Here is a 17,797-nt window from a genome sequence, read left to right on the forward strand (position 1 = left end):
TAATTCTATTTTGATGTCTGTGAAAAGCTTATGTGAAAAGTTTTGTTTAGGAAAAACTCTAAGCACTAACTAAAAATATCTTAGAATTTAATATTATATGCTTTCCTTGCCCCCATCACTGAAAAAAAGTCAGGAGTAACTAAGTGGAAGACAGAGAGAAAACATTGTAATGAGGAAGGCATGGAAAGGCGGGTGAACAATCTTCTCTGAAGAGGGTATAACTGGAATAGGGGGACTGAGATAAAGGTCAAGAAGGCAGATATGGTAGGTTTAAAAAAAAAAGTAAGAAACAAAGATGTAAAAAAGGGCTAAAACAATCTTGAGAAAGAAGAACAAAGCTGGAGGTATCATGTTCCCTGATTTCAAACTATACTACAAAGCTATAGTAATTAAAACAATATGGTACTTGCACAAAAACAGACACACACAGATCAGTGGAACAGAACTGAGAGCCCAGAAATAAACCCACAGATTTATGGGCAATTAATTTATGACAAAAAAGCAAAGAACATACAATGGAGAAAAGATACTCTTCAATAAATGGTGTTGAGAAAATTGGATAGCCACATGCAAAAAAATGAAACTAGACCACTATCTTACACCATACACAAAAATTAACTCAAAATGGGTTAAAGACTTGAATGTAAGACTTGAAACCATAAAATTCCTAGAAGAAAACATTGGCAGTAACCTCACTGACATAGGTCTTAGCAATGCTTTTGCAGCTCTGACTCCAAAGGCAAGGGAAACAAAAGCAAAAATAAATAAATGGACCTATATCAAACTAAAAATCTTCTGCACAGCAAGGGAAACCATCACCAAAATGAAAAGGCAACCCACTGAATGGGAGAAGATATTTTCAAATCGTACATCTGATAGGGGGTTAATATCCAAAATATTTAAAGAATGCCTACAACTCAACAATAAAAAAAAAAACTTAATTAAAAATGGGCAAAGGATCTGAATAGACAACTTTCCAAAGAAGACATAAAGATGAATAACAGGCACATGAAAAGATGTTCAACATAACTTGTTATTAGGGAAATGCAAATCAAAACCACAGTGAGATATCATCTTGCCGGTGTTAGAATGGCTATTATTGAAAAGACAAGAAATAATAAATGTTGGAGAGGATGTGGAGAAAACACAACCCTTATACACACTGTTCATGGGACTATAAATTGGTGCAGCCACTATGAAAAACAGTATGGAGATTCCTCAAAAAATTAAGAATAAAAGTATCATAAGATCAAACTATTCCATTTCTGGGTATTTATCCAAAGAACACAAAAACACTAATGCAAAAAGATATATGCACCCCTATGCTCGTTGCAGCATTAGTTACAATAGTCAAGATATGGAAAAACCTAAATGTCCATCAATGGATGAATGGGTAAAGAAGATGTGGTATATATACATAATGGAATACTGCTCAGCCATAAAAAAGAATGAGATCCTGCCATTTGTGATAACATGGATGGACCTTGAAAGTATTACTCTAAGTGAAATAAGTCAGATGGAGAAAGACAAATACCATGTGATTTCACTTATATGTGGAATCCTAAAAAAGCCAAACAGGGGCTTCCCTGGTGGCGCAGTGGTTGAGAGTCTGCCTGCCGATGCAGGGGACACGGGTTTGTGCCCCGGTCTGGGAAGATCCCACATGCCGTGGAGCGGCTGGGCCCGTGAGCCATGGCCGCTGAGCCTGCACGTACAGAGCCTGTGCTCCGCAACGGGAGAGGCCACAACAGTGAGAGGCCCATGTACCACAAACAAAAAAAAAAGCCAAACAAATGAAAAAACAAAATAAAATGAAAACAAACTCAGAGATCAGACTAGTGGTTACCAGAGGGCAGAGGAGTTGCATGGGTGGGAAAAATGGGCAAAGAGGGTCAACTGTACGGTGATGGGTGGTATCTAGAATTGTGGTGGTGATCACTTTGTGTATACAGATGTCGTATTATAATGCCGTACACCTGCAACTTATGTAATTAAAAAATATTAAAAAGGAAAGTAGAAGTAGGGGTGGGAAAGTTAGAAGGAAGAAGAAAATGGTGGGGGTGGGGAAGTGGAATTCAGTACAACAGCTGAAGGAGTGTCTTTCTTAGAGCTCCTCTCTGATCAGCTAGTCTTCTGGATGTTCATCTCCTTGAAGGCAGGAAAATGGTCCACTTTTTAAAAATATTCCAACAGTCATTGTTTATTGAAACTTGTCAATTGAAAATGAACTTAGAGAACATTGAAGTTGTCTTTGTTTTTGTTTTTAAATTTTAATAACTTTTTGTTATTGCAAAATACATTAATTTTAGGAAATTTAGAGAATACAGAGGAAACAAAAGGAGTAAACTAAAATCCACTTTTACCTACCTCTCACAGATAACACTGTTAAGCTTAGGGATAAAGCTTTTTGTCTTTTTTCTATTGTTTTTGTTTACAAAATGAGGGCTGAAACCAATGAGCAATATCTGAATGTTGTACAGTAGTATTTCAGATAAATTTTTAAAAGGAAAGGTAGAAGCCATTTGACATTTTCTAGATTTTCCAATGGTATGAAAGTTTCAATTCACTGTTTCTTTCAAAGGAGCGCGGGTGGGAGGAATCAATCCTGATTTTGTCAAGAGGTAGCACAAGGGGATAGGTAGCCAAAAAAAAAAAAAAACAGAAGAAAAAAGGAAATTTGTGTAATTCAGAACATGAGTAAACTACCTTGAATTAGCAAAGGATATAACATATAAATTACTTGCAGTTGATATTTTTAAAGTAGCTTGCTATTTGCATAAAACAAATGTATAATTGGTTAAGCAAATGCCATTACTTTACAGAGTTTCCAGGGTCACAGTTTTCATTTCAATAATTATTAGAGACTGTACTGCATCCTAATACTTTTTTCCAAACCAGTCTAAGGCCATCAGGACAAACATCCCCCCAAAATGACATCTAAACTGAGACCTTAGAGATATGTAGAGAGATGTGAGGAAGCTCACAGGTGGGTCTGGGGCTATGATAGCAAAGAAAAAGCATTCCAAGCATATAGAAGGAATAGCGTGTTTGAGAGGGAAGAGATCATGTCGCATTCTAAAACCTAAAAGGGTACAGCCTGGGTGGATGTGAAGTTCCAGGATGATACGGCAGGACGTGAGGCTGGAAAGGTGAGTCAAATCCGGCAGCGTCACACCTAGACCCTAACCAGGCTGCCACAGCACTTGTTCCCGGGGAAGTGCTAGTCATAAAAGCCATTTCTTTGTGAGTCTTAGGGAATAATATTTATAGGGAAAGCCCCTGATCTGGAGCCTTCCACAGTGTAGCACTCTACCAGGAAGCTTACTGTTGCCCCCAGCGTGTGCCTCCTGCAAATGCTATCAAGTCGGTCAAAATCAACTAGCAAGTGGAATAGCCAGCACTTCCACAGCACTTACTATGTTCCACTCTTGTGCTAAGAACTGTGCGTGGATTGACTCATTTCATCTTCACAATAACAATATGAGATAGATGCTGTTAGTAGGCCCACTTTACTGATGAGAAAACTAAGACACAGAGAAGTTAAGTAACTTGGCCAAGGGCACAAAGCCGGCAAGCGGCAGACGCAGGCAGTTTGGCTCCAGCAGCCCTGCTTTCAAGGATAACCCCACATACCCTCTTCATGGGCATTAAGTGCCTTCCATAAGGCCTGCACTTTGCATCGGTGTGTATCCAACAAAGCATCGTGGGGCATGTGCCCAGGTGACAAGAAGCCTCAGTCAGTATTCTGCTACAGGAGACAAAACTACACAGCAAGTCCTTTAGCCAAGTAGTTCAGGAATTCAGCAATAGATGTGCCTTACTCAGTGGCAGTGAGGTAATACCCATTCCCTCTGGTATTTGTAGAATGCATCGTCATTTACGAATCACTTCGCCGCCGTGCCTCGAGGTCATGGCTGTCACCACAACCCTGTGAAGCCACAAAGACAAGATTCTCCTGAGGATCAGACTCTGCGGAGGGAAGTGACTGCCAAGGGCACTAGCAGGGGACCCTGACTCATGGCAGACACTAAGGCATCTCACAGCGCCTGGTTGGACTCTTGGCTCGCTCAGTTTTAGCTACTTGATTTGCTAATTATGTGACCTCTCTGCCTCAATTCCTCACCTCGAAAATAGGAAGAATGCTATCTGCAATATACAGTTGTTGTGAAGACTCAATGAGGTAACAGAAGACAAACGTCACTCAACAAGTTCTGTGTTTCCTTTCTCCTGTCAACTGCATGTATCTGCTCATGAAGAAGGTGTATGTCACATTCATTCTTTAAATTGAATCATTTAGATGTCGGTATATAAAGAACAAATGTGGTAGCATGAATATTCAACACCCCCCTTCTTTCTCTCCCACCATGATTTTCACAAATTCTGATTTTCTGTTTGCGGTTTTTTAAGGTAGGTTGCTTAAAGTATAGCCTCCGGGAAGTGTGCAGGTAGGAGGGTCGAGGGCACAAAATCCCCACCGTATTTCTGAAGACAACAAAGTATATAACTGTGGCTTGCTCAAATCTTCTGTCCAGAAACAGCCAGAGAAGGAGGGGACTTGCTCCAGGATCCCTCCTCAGGGCAGCACCAGACCCTTGGCTTCAGGAAGTGAAGCCCAGACCAACATGCAGGCCATCGGATCACACTCTGTTCTTCCCCAGGCGCCAGGGACTCCGTTGTCCCCAGAAGCATAAACGTCTGCACACAGGGTAAGGTGCTCCCCTAGAGCATCTAAGCCCCCGAGGACAAACATTGCCATCCAGCCACCGGCCCTGGGGCTTCATTCCGGCAGCTGCAGCTGCAGAAGTGTGTTCTGTGTTCCCCTGCTGAAGCAACTGGCAGAAAATGCTGGAAATTGGGGAAATTCACCATCACCTCAAAAAACATATAAGAAAAAATATATATCATGCTTTTTGTGAAACAATTTCAGAAGCTGAAATGTCTGAGGAAGAAAATGAATCTCTGAATAGAAGCCTGTAGTGGGGAGAGAATGGAAGGAAAAGGCCAAATTTTGAAAATAAGCGCATTTCTTTCCTTTCTTTTAAACACTGCCTGTTCAAGTAAGAATAAGCAGTCTCCAAGAGCATCCTCCCCTCGGCTCTTCCTAGGGCCTCTAAATCCTGGGGAGAAGAGATGGTGTAGTTTGCTTTGCATCTTTCTGCTGTTTTTCTGCGGCATTTGATTGCGCTGGTGGTGTTTACCTCACCAAAGGCGGCCTAGTTCAGGCCAGAGGGGAGGAAAGCCAGTGAAAAGAACTCCATGGGCTAGAAGGTGAGCAGGCTGGATGCCAAACAGTGGAAGGCTTTTCAGAGGCAATCAGTAAGAAGCAGTGGTAGCTTTGGCTACAGAGGATGCAGTGTTCATTGAGGGATGGTTAGACTAGGCACAAGGGACAGCCAACCTTTGGCTAAGGACAAGGACTTCATTATCTTAGGGGGTGGGCCCACAAATAGATGGCCTCCCTTGCCCCTGCCTCAACTGGAGCTCAGTTCACCCTGCTCTGAAGGAGCCAGAGGAGAACATCACTTAGGAAAAGACCCAGAAGATTTGTAATGGGCTATCACATTTCATCCTCCACCACCCCACATCCCACAGCCTCTTTAAAGCTCTGTTCTCGATATCCCACTCTTCCCAGGAAGCTTTTTCACATCCTCCAGGTCAGAGGATCCTTCTGGGTCTCTCTTATCAAGCTGTTTCAATTCATTGGTAGCAATTCACGATGCTGTATTTTAAGTATCTTTTGACTTGTCTCTCTCCTCTCCCTGGCTCTAACTTCCTTAAAAGCAAGAACTGGCTTGTTCACTGTTGTATCCCTGCACCACACTGTGGACGCTCGATAATTATTGGTTGAAGGTTGAAATCTGAAAAAAGAAAGGGAGATGTTAGACACATACTTACCAGGTAGGTGCCCTCAATAGGTAGTTCCTACCCATAACCTGCACCCATTCTTTGCTTACCCTGGAATGCTTTGGTTCATTCAGATGGAAGGAAAATGTTAATCTATGAGTTTGATTATGAGCTCATTATGGGTTTTGGTGTCAGAACAGATCTGATTTTGACTCCTGGTTCTATCAACACATACTATCTGTACAGACTTGGACAATTTTTTGTAACTTCTCTTAACTAATTTTCTCATTGGCAAAATGGCAATAAGAAGGTAAAACTCATAGAAACAATATAAAGAGCAAATGAGATCATCACGTGGCAGGTGATATATGAAGTGTTAGCCCATGCATTGCCCTGCCAGTTGGTTTTTCACTTCTGCGCTCTTCCACCCAAATCTTGAAATGAGATCCTGGCCTTGACTGTACCCCAGCCTCTGATGCAGCCTCCCATTTATCACTGCCTAGTGCACACAAAGTAAGTGAATTGTTCATTTTATTTTTCCTAAGGCCTAGCTCCTAGAAAACAATAGATTTGGGAAGACTACAGGCTGGGTGTGCCCCCCTTTCTAGTTCCTCCACTTCTGCCTCCAAACCCTTCAGAAACAAGAGCATCTACAGGCTGGGAGAAGTGATAAGAACAAGTTATATGCTGATTTAGAGGTCAAGATCCTGCACCCTTAGGCCAAGTCCCAGTAAGAAGAGGCACTGCTGGAGGAGGGAGGTGTAGGTTCGAGGATCCCTGAAGAGAGGGGACTCGAATCTCACTTGCTCTGAGAGGGTCTGCTGACAAACCCATAAGAGGTCTCAAGACTGAATTAAGACACACTGAAGGAAACATACAGCATGTACAATCTCTCAGGGGAGCTAATGAGAATACATTTATTTATTAAGAGATTGGCAGCGTGGAGAAGAACATGCCCAAAGACCAAACCAAGCAACTCTTAGCTCATGGGAGATGGAGCAAGATCTCAACAGATCAGGATCAAGAAAAATATACCTTCCTCTCCTTCACATCTACAGCAGCGTATTCACAAATCTCTGCAGTTGTGAGAATTAATATCAGAAAGAAAGAGCAGAAGGGAGGTCCAGACTTGCATGGGTTTAAGTACGAAATGACTAATGTAATCGCCAAAGGGACTGAGTTGACAGCTATAACTGGACTGAATTTTTTATGTCAAAAAAAAGTTTAAGTTCACTTATAGAAAAATAAAGTTATATTCTTGCTTTTTGTGAGCCTTGAAACTCATACAACAAATACAAAGCACCTAAAATGGGGCCTAGCATATAAAAGGTTTTGAAGAAGTTAGATTCCCTAGCCTAGATTACCTTAAATTTTTACACTAATACCTCTCTCTCTTTCAAATCTGTACTATTTGTAGCTTGGCTAAAGGAACCAGTTAGGTTTACTTTGGGAATGCAAACAGGTAGATCAACAATAGTTACAATACCCAACAATTATAAAAGGAGAGCACTGTCCTTCCAGGAAATGATGTTGTAATTAGTGAAACAAGGTAATATCTGTCATTACCCTCATGGCAGTGAAGGCAGAAAGGCAATATAAGACCTGTGGGCAGAATGGCCATCATCAAAAAATCTAGAAACAATAAATGCTGGAGAGGGTGTGGAGAAAAGGGGACACTCTTGCACTGCTGGTGGGAATGTGAATTGGTTCAGCCACTGTGGAGAACAGTATGGAGGTTCCTTAAAAAACTACAAATAGAATTACCATATGACCCAGCAATCCCACTACTTGGCATATACCCTGAGAAAACCAAAATTCAAAAAGAGTCATGTACCAAAATGTTCATTGCAGCTCTATTTACAATAGCCAGGACATGGAAACAACCTAAGCGCCCATCATCGGATGAATGGATAAAGAAGATGTGGCACATATACACAATGGAATATTACTCAGCCTTAAAAAGAAATGAAATTGAGCTATTTGTAATGAGATGGATAGACCTAGAGTCTGTCATACAGAGTGAAGTAAGCCAGAAAGAAAAAGACAAATACCGTATGCTAACACATATATATGGAATTTAAGGGAAAAAAATGTCATGAAGAACCTAGGGGTAAGATAGGAATAAAGACGCAGACCTACTGGAGAACGGACTTGAGGGTATGGGGAGGGGGAGGGGTGAGTTTTGACAGGGCGAGAGAGAGTCATGGACATATACACACTAACAAACGTAGTAAGGTAGATAGCTGGGGGGAAGCAGCCGCAAGGCACAGGGATATTAGCTCGGTGCTTTGTGACAGCCTGGAAGGGTGGGATGGGGAGAGTGGGAGGGAGGGAGACGCAAGAGGGAAGACATATGGGAACATATGTATATGTATAGCTGATTCACTTTGTTATAAAGCAGAAACTAACACACCATTGTAAAGCAATTATACCCCAATAAAGATGTTTAAAAAAAAAAAAAAAAAAAAAAAGCAATACGATTTTGAAGAGCAAAAAAAAAAAAAAAAAGACCTGTGGGCAGTAGCTCCTAGGTATCCTCAGGTGTCAACCACTCTCATTACTTCCACAACTCTCACCCTAGTCCCAGCCGCCATCTCTCACCTGCATGCTGCCTACAGTCTATTCCCTACAGAGTGACACTTTTTAATAGATCTTTATTGGAGTATAATTGCTTCACAGTACTGTGTTAGTTTCTGTTGTACACCAAAGTGAATCAGCCATATGCATACACATGTCCCCATATCCGCCCCCCTTGAGCCTCCCTCCCATCCTCCCTATCCCACCCCTCTAGGTGGTCACAAAGCACTGAGCTGATCTCCCTGTACTATGTGCTTCCCACTAGCTATCTATTTTACATTCAGTAGTGTATATATGTCGATGCTACTCTCACTTTGCCCCAGCTTCCCCCTCCCACCGCATGTCCTCAAGTCCATTCTCTATGTCTACATCTTTATTCCTGCCCTGGCACTAGGTTCATCAGTACCTTTTTTTTTTTAGATTCCATATTTTAAAGCGTAAATAAAATTGTATTACTCCTCTGCTTAAAACACTCCAAAGAAGCTTAATTCCCACCAGTCCCCTTTCCCTGAGGGTGAGCTAGAATCCAAAAAACAAAGTAGGAAAAGGGGAAAAGAGTAACTTCATGGTGGAGAAACATGGCAAACCTACCTTCACCAAAAAATGGAGGTTAACATCACCAGTGAGGTCGTATGTATATCAGGTACCCCTTGATATGATGTGATGAGAAGGGCACTTCACTTCTGTCGTATACTTTCTAAAAACCTATAAACCCAGTCTAATCACAAGAAAAACAACAGACTAACCCAGGTTGAAGGACATTCTACAGGATACCTGACCAGTACTCCAGAGAAGACAGTCAAGGTCATGAAAAACAAGGAAAGAGTAAGAAACTGTCACAGACCAGGGGAGACTGGGGAGACATGAGAGCTAAATGCAATGTGTTACTATAGACTGGATCCTGGAACAGAAAGAGGACAGTAAGAGAAAAACTAATGAATCCAAATAAAATCTGGAGTTTAGTTAATAGTACTATACCAATGTCAGTTTCCTAGTCTTGACCTGTTACCCACTGCAATTTAAGATGTTAAACATAGGGGAAACTGGATAAGGGATATACAGCAACTCTCCGTAATATCTTTGCAACTTTTCTGTAAATCTAAAATTATTCCAAAATAAGAGTTTGTTTTTAAAACTCATGCAGAAATTTAATTTTCTTTATATTTCTGTAATCAACTTTGTTGTTTGAAACCCCATTTCTATAAATGATGGGAAACTTCTTAGTTTTATCATTTTGAGGTAACCAAGATACTTCCAGAATAAAATTTACTCACTTCTGGTATTAAAAAAAAAAAAGACTCCGCATAATTTCCACAATCCCAATTTCAAAGAAGTGCTCGCCATGGCCTAGAATGTCCTATATAATCTGATGATCTGACTGCTCGGATTCCTCCAGCATACTTGCCTCCTCCTCAGGCATTCCCATCACCTTTTGCTCTTCTTGGAAGCTTCAAGCACATTCTCACCTCAGGGCCTATGTATTTGCGGTTCCCAGAGTCCTTCGTGGTCCCATTCCTTCATTTTCCTCAGACCTCTACTCAAATATCACTTTTTCAGAGAGGCTTTTCATGATCTAACTAAAATAATACTGTTACCCTCGGCCCCATCATTCCCTAGCCCCATACATTAACATTGTATTATTAGACTCATTTGGGGTGGCTTTTTTTTGGTTACTTTTCTCTGTGAGGAGAGGGATTTTGTCTGTTTGATCCCTGCTACCACCCCAGTACCTCACAATTCCTGCAACATAGTAAGAGGTTAATCTATTGAATTAATGAAAATAAAATCTGTGCAGTTTTGCTTCAGTCCATGTCTCTTCAGGTGGCACTGGTCCATTTCAACAGGAAAACTGAGATTGCTTTCTGGGCCCAAAAGATACTGATGATGGACATGTTTGATGTAAATGAAATGAAGCCTCGCACCTCCAACTAATTGTAAGAAACTCTTATAATTAGCTCATTGTTAAATTAATCAGCAAACTTTTGCTGCCTCAGGAGTAAAGTTTTCCCTAAATGATTTTGGCAGTGCTGATAAGACCATGGGCAATGAGCAATATTTAATCGCCAGCAGGTGTTAAAGAAAATGACTCATTTGGTTAATATCCTGGTTAAATGTATTAACGAGAATAAGCCAGATTTCAGGCTGCAATTATTTTTATAGCCAAATACAGTCTGCCGTATTTCAAACTATGACATTAGGGAATTTTCTGGGTAATGGAAGTGTTCTTAATTACAGTAGTGGTCACAAAGGTGAATACATTTATCAAAACTGATTGAATATTACACTTAAGACCTGTGCAGTTAACTGTATGTAACTTTTACCTCAGTTTTTTTGAAGCATGGCCCTAAATGGTTTATAATCTCCTTGTAAATGACCCATGTTAAGAAAAGCCAGTTTGGAGGAGAAATGTATATGTTTATAGATAATTCTATCAGTTATGGAGGGGATATATATCTATCATAAGAACAACCCTTGAACTTTATTTTTTGTTTGGAAGTTTCTAACTAAAAGGCACTAGACTAATATTTCCCATTATCATCATCATCATCATTGGGTTTTGTTTTAGTTTCAATAAAATCATCTTGAATCTATGTTTGTTGCCCTCACAAAGTAAAATGCAAAACAATAGGTAGCAAAAACTATCCCCTCAAATCTCAGTATTATCTTAGCAGCACAGTCTTAACTGGCAGCAAGATTTACTTGAATACTTCCAGTTGCAGGGAGAATTTGCATAGAGGAGAGGTAAATACTTTAATCGGAATTAAGCCAGGTGAAACCCCTATCCCTTAAAGATGGTAATTACCTGCAGGTAATTACCACAATCATTAACACACAGGGGACCACAAGGTAATGAGCATGGACTGCAGGCACTCAGCAGACTCTGGGAGGGATATTGTGAATCTAGAATTCCAACAGTAAATTAGCTTTTAAAATTATTCCAAGGCAATAACTTTATAATTTATATTTCTGTATCTAAGTTGCCAGATTATAACTTGTAAGGAACTGACACCAAGTTTTCCCAAGAGGGGTCCTTACGTAAAAGTAGCGTAAATATTTGCAACACTTCTACCTTCAATTTCACAGAGATGAATATTCTACCAATTGCAATATAAAATGTTTTTTCATTAAATTTTTATTAAAGAAGGCCTCTCCAGCTAGAGATTAGGTGTGTAAGGGTGAGATCCCTTCCCTCATAAGTGTTTGCTTTGACCATTAACTTTCCCACCTAACTTATTTACTGCACAGCATTTATCACCACCTGAAATTACAGTATTTATGTTTGCTGGTTGACTTGTTTATGTGCAGTCCCCACTGCCACGTGAGCTCTGTGAGGGCGGAACTTGGATCCTCCGGTCTTGTGTGTTCCAGCACCTGGCATAGCAGTGGCTGGGCACAGAGTAGGCACTGAAACCACCCAATTCATCCACCCTAATTTGGGGAAAGGTGGCCATGGGTACGGTTTGTCATTCATTTGGTTGGTTGGTTTGGTTTTTTCAGCACAATCTTTATTTTATTTTATTTATTTATTTATTTTGGCAGTACACGGGCCTCTCACTGTTGTGGCCTCTCCCGTTGCGGAGCGCAGGCTCGGGACGCGCATGCTCAGCGGCCACGGCTCACGGGCCTAGCCGCTCCGCGGCATGTGGGATCTTCCCGGACCGGGGCACGAACCCACGTCCCCTGCATCAGCAGGCAGACACTCAACCACTGCGCCACCAGGGAAGCCCCTTTATTTTATTTTTAAACATCTTTATTGGAGTATAATTGCTTTACAATGGTGTGTTACTTTCTACTTTATAACAAAGTGAATCAGTTACACATATACATATGTCGCCGTATCTCCTCCCTCTTGCGTCTCCCTCCCACCCTCCCTATCCCACCCCTCTAGGTGAACACAAAGCACCGAGCTGATCTCCCTGTGCTATGCGGCTGCTTCCCGCTAGCTATCTGTTTCACGTTTGATAGTGTATATATGTCCATGCCACTCTCTCACTTCGTCCCAGCTTACCCTTCCCCCTCCCTGTGTCCTCAAGTCCATTCTCTAGTAGGTCTGTGTCTTTATTCCCGTCTTGCCCCTAGGTTCTTCATGACCATTTTTCTTTTAGATTCCATATATATGTGTTATCAGCAAAATCTTTATAAGGAATTAAGAGAGCACATTTTTCCACATTGTACTCAGTCCAGCAAAGCCCAGGCTGTGAGGCTATTGCTCTTAATCCTCAGTGGAGGCCAAGGGACCTTGGTCCCCAAGCAGCAGTGTCTGGGGCCACTCCAAAGAGACTCACGGGGTGGTGCAATGGCCAGACGAGTGGAGGATCAGAGCAGGCAGTGTGGTGGCAAGATAGGGTGGGGACTGGGGTGGGGAGGTGAGGGGAGTCGTTGTCAGGGTCACAAGCAGTGAGAAGAGTGCCGAGGGGAGCAGGGTGCCCAGATCAGCTGAGGCCTGGGTAATATGATTTGCAGCGGTTCTGGAGGAAGTAGACTGGACAGAGCAAACAGAAGCATGGCTTGTAGGCAAATGACATCAGCAGGGCAGAGGGATCATGAGGGAGGACCTGGAGTAGAGCAGTGACAATGACACAGAGATAGTATGAGACACGGTGAACTGATTCACAGGCAAGACCAGAAGACATGCAGGTTGCACAGGAGAAATTACAGAAAAGAAGAAAAAATTACCTCTAATCCATCTGTGTTGCACAACATCATTACCAGGTGGTCCAGTGGCTAAGACTCCACTCTCCCAGTGCAGGGGGCACTGGACCACCAGGGAAGTCCTGATAGATAGTATTTCTTATGTCCTTTTAGGAGGTGGGTCTCTTTGAGGGTGGGCATCTGCTGTACCATTAGAAAAAGGCAGTGAGGTGTGATAGAGAGTTCTGGGCTTTAGAGTCAGAAACATCTGGATTCAAAGAAGCGAAAATCACACTGATACAATATCAAGTGCACTATTCATTCAGTTTCCCTTCTGCCATTAACCCATGGCTCAAAGGGATAATCAGATTTGATTGGTAGTAAGTTAAAGTTCTTCCCAGGTGGGAGATGGGTTTCTGTGATGGCTTCCTTCGGTTACCTTCATCCAAGGACTGGATATAGAAGCTGACCATGGGATTATTTTAGGTCCACCATTTCCTACACAACACTCCTCATATCTTGTTCAAGGTTCCTGGAACAAGTCCCCAGGGCACAGGTGGAAATCTGGTCCTGCTGGGTCAAATATTGTTCTATTTGAAGGCAATGAAAAATGAGGACAACTTCCGGTGGTCACTATCTACCTGAAAGATCCCCAGAAGTTGGTCTGCAGCTTCTTGGTGTGTAAACAGTAGGGGAGTCAGGCATTGTTTGTTCTTGGACAGTGTTCTGAAAGTCCCAGTGCTAGAGAACATGCTTCAGGTCTTGGCTTTGGCAGGCCAGAAGGCGTCCTGTGGGGTTCCATAAAATATATCAGATATGAGTCAACCGCCAGGGCCCTGATGACACTGCCCGAAGAGTGCAGAGGTGCCCAGAGGTGGCAGAGATAAATGCCATAATTGCCCCGAATTCAGATGTTCTGATAGAAGTTCAGTTCTTCCCCGTGTGTGACTTTCCCTGTGGTGAGGTATGTCTATATAGGTATATCAAGGCAGGCCCTCTTAGAATTCCCGGAGGCTGTTTTACTCAATTGTCGGTGTAGATTATCCAAGATGGACAGAGTTCAAGAGTCTGGACCGGTGAGAGTCACACATTAGGACTCTGGGTGATGTGTGAAGGCAGACTGATCATAATGACAATGATGGTAACAATAGCTAATACTTTTTAGTCTCTCCACATGCCAGGCACTGTTCTAACCTACTAGAACCTACTGTTATTATTGCCATTTTGTAGAAACTGAGGCTCAGAGGTAAAAGTGACTTGCATAAAGTGAACAGTGGAGGTGGAACTAGAATCCAGCCTGGGGAACCTGAATCCAGAACCTGCCCTCCTAATGAGGCTGGATGCAGATGGGAGCAGGGTTGGGCGGCACAGGGTGATGAGCGTAATCTTCACGAGAACATCCTCTACCTCACAGCATTCAGTCAGTGTGAGAGAGTTTGGTCAGAGATTAGAATAAGGGAAAGGAGGGAAGGGAGTCATACCAGTTCATCAAAAATCACGACCCTTAGCTCTTCCTAAAACTAAGTCCTAAGGCTTGGTCATTCTATTCTGAAGCTACCTGGTACCACTGGCCATTTACCCACCTCTAGGCAAAACCATGATAATCTTGAGGCCAACTTACACCAAGCACAGCCCCAAATTTGTGCCTTAATGATGCTAGAACATTTGAGAAGTCCTATAATGGAGGCTTCCTAATCTGGATGAAAAGTTCTATTTAACTCTCTGCTTCTTCCACCAAATACAAGGCAAACCACATTACTCCTCATGGACCTGGAGTTCCACGTGTCCTGATATAACTGCCCCTGCAGGCAAGAGCACAGCAATGTCCTTGAGTTGCAGGTGCATTGCTCCCATTGCAGCTGCTACACAGTTGGGGCAGAAGGAATGCCAACAGAACCAAGTGTCCTAGGCCATGTACTAGAACATGAGCTTTCCTGGCTGCAGTAAGAGGAGGCCATGGGGCTCACTGCCAGCCTTGCATGTCACTCTGTAGCCTCTGGAGGGTTCAGAGGCCTAGAGTTGAGGCGCCTGGTCCTGAGAACCCAGGCACTGGGGCCCAGGTATGCTTTCTGAAGCCACCCAACAAGGGTTCCATGCTCCCTGAAAATCTGCTGTGGCTCTAAAGGACCGGGTAGGCCCTTGGGGGCAGAGATCCCAGAGCAGAGGCCAGAAGGAACCACCTGGAAACACCAAGGTCTGTGGGAATGAGTGTCTGACATTACTTCCCTGTGGCTTCAGGGTATTAGGATCAGTACTCCAGGGGAAGAAGGATCTGGGAGCCAAAGCAGATACAAAGAGCTTGGTCCAGGTGAATATGTAGAGAACAGGACAGACTCCATAGGGTGAAGTTAACAACAAATAACAGGAGTACCAAGGAAAGGTTCCAAAGAAGGAGCCCAGGTGGAGCCCAAGAGCTGATACAGAGAACCCAAGTTGTTGACAGAGTGACTGTGGCTGAGCCCATAGGCAGGGAAGCCCAGGTAAGGGCACTGAGTCTATTTGGACAAGTATTCATAAACTCCAGTTCATCCTCACACTATTTCTGACAAAACTAAATTGTCTTTCCCCTGTAAAATGTAGTTAGATCATTTATGTTTGCCCATTCAGTGCCAGATTGACTTGAGAGTTTCCTTTTTCATTTTTAATTGGGAGTTGTATTTGGGGTATGAATACATACATGTTATATATATTTTTATATATATATATATATATGATTTGTGCAAACATGCTACATGTTTTATGTATATTAAATAGTCAACTGTATCTATAGGTATTGAACACGCAATATCTAGGAGACATACATAACACATCTGAAGTATAAGTATTTAGTTAATGGAGACATAAGACGAGAGACACGAAGAGAAAGAGACTGAAAGTAACAGATACACACAGAGAGAAAGAGTTAGCGATCGAGAAAATGAGGGACTTAGAGATCCAGAGTTCTACAGGCAGGAAGAAACCAAAGCCTTGTTTGTTTTTTGAGAGGGGTGGTGCACTTTGGATTCGGAATGCCATGTCACAGAAACAATGTCCACATGTCTGGATTATGTTTGGGTTATCTGCACCCTCCGATCTTAGTGCAACAGGATTTGCCAGTGGACCATGTCCGCTGGAACAAAGACGTGAAAAGGATGCACATTCCTTCACACACACCACCACACAGTGACCTCCAGGGTCCAAGGGCCACTTCTGTCTATGACATGTCCATCTCCTGTCATTAGGCCTCCATGCCTTCAACCATGAAGAGTTTACTAACAGGGAGGAGGAAAAGAAGCTTGGCACCTTTAGCAATTTAGGAAAAGCCTCTTTACAGGTATGTTTTCTTTAGTATTGCTGTTTTCCATCTTTATTACCCAAGGCTACACTTGACCACAGGTGAGGCGGGGGCTACCATGCTTCTGGTCATTATGCTTCAGGATGTCATTGTTTGTTGATGTGTATGGAGTACTGGTCACTCTCTTCCTTTGCTAGATACAATGCATTTGAGTAAAGGGTCCTAACCGCCAGCTGATATCTCCACTGAGTGTCAGAGTGCGAGGGTGTGCATGCTACTCTTTACTGTGGGTCACTTGAAATGATAAATGCTAGAGGATGTTAGAAAAGATTTTCCTGAAATTCTAGCTTTCATTTGTAGAAGTAAATGTCATCTAATGCTTAGCAAAAGCATTCAACTGAAATGAATAAGAATCTTGGGTTTCAGACAGAAATGACCAATGGAGATAATTTGTGTCAGTGGATAAATGTTGCTAGAACTCCTCCATTTTGCTTTTTTTAAGAAGTCTAAGGCTTGGCAAATAGTGCCTATAGGCCAATGCAAAGACAAGTAGCAGAAAAAGGGTCAATGCACTGAAAGGAAACTGAATTTTCATTTTAACAATTTTAGGGAAACCAATTCATGAGGAAATTAGCTTAAAAAACAAATGAGTTGATTTCCACAAGCTGTCCAAAATCATAATAACCCATTACTTTTTAATTCATAAGGTATGCAAAAGTAATCTGATGAAAAGTGTCTATCCTTCATTCCTACAGACATTTCTCTCTGCCCTGACTTTCTCCTCCCATTTATCTTTTCTAACTCGCCAAAGTATGTTCACATAGAGAGAGGATTTGTGACCTTAAACTGTCTTCTAAGAAATTCCACAGGGATACACAGCAGCATTGAATGCCTTTACCTATTAAAGATGCTTCTGTAACACAGGATCAATCTATTCTTTCATTCATTCCTAAAATATTGATTGACTGTATTAACAGCTATATGCCAGGCATTGCCTGTGATGAAAATGCAATGGGGAGTAATATAAACAAGTCTCCTACTTTCATGAAACATAGTCTAGTAGAGAAGACACTAATCATAAACTCACAATATATAAATGTAGAGTTACAACTGTGGTAAGCGCTATGAGTGAGAATCACAGGAACCTCTGAGAGCTTATGGTCAGTGAATTTGACCTAGAAATATCAGAGAATACTTCCTTAAGGAAATGACAATTGCAATCTGCATAAAGAGAACAGACGGAAGAGTCAAGTTATAGGTTAAGGGATTGGGGAAAAGGGAACTGTGCATGCAAAAAGACCCTATAGCAATAGGGAATATGATGCATTTCAGAAATTAAACGTAAAACAGAAACTGCATTAGTCACTAGGGAAATGCAAATCAAAACCACAATGAGATGCCAATTCATAACTATTAATATAGCTGTAATCAAAAAGATGGACAATAACAAGTTGGCAAAGATGTGGAAAA

At 42.0% G+C, this 17,797-nt stretch overlaps 1 pseudogene; it reads left to right on the forward strand.

Moving 5' to 3' along the window:
- LOC116752618 overlaps nucleotides 1-16,274 on the forward strand; it is a 126,713-nt pseudogene extending 110,439 nt beyond the window's left edge.
- The last annotated feature ends 1,523 nt before the right edge of the window (nucleotides 16,275-17,797 follow it).

This window comes from Phocoena sinus, chromosome 4 (assembly GCF_008692025.1).
Source record: "Phocoena sinus isolate mPhoSin1 chromosome 4, mPhoSin1.pri, whole genome shotgun sequence".
Classification (NCBI taxonomy): domain Eukaryota; kingdom Metazoa; phylum Chordata; class Mammalia; order Artiodactyla; family Phocoenidae; genus Phocoena; species Phocoena sinus.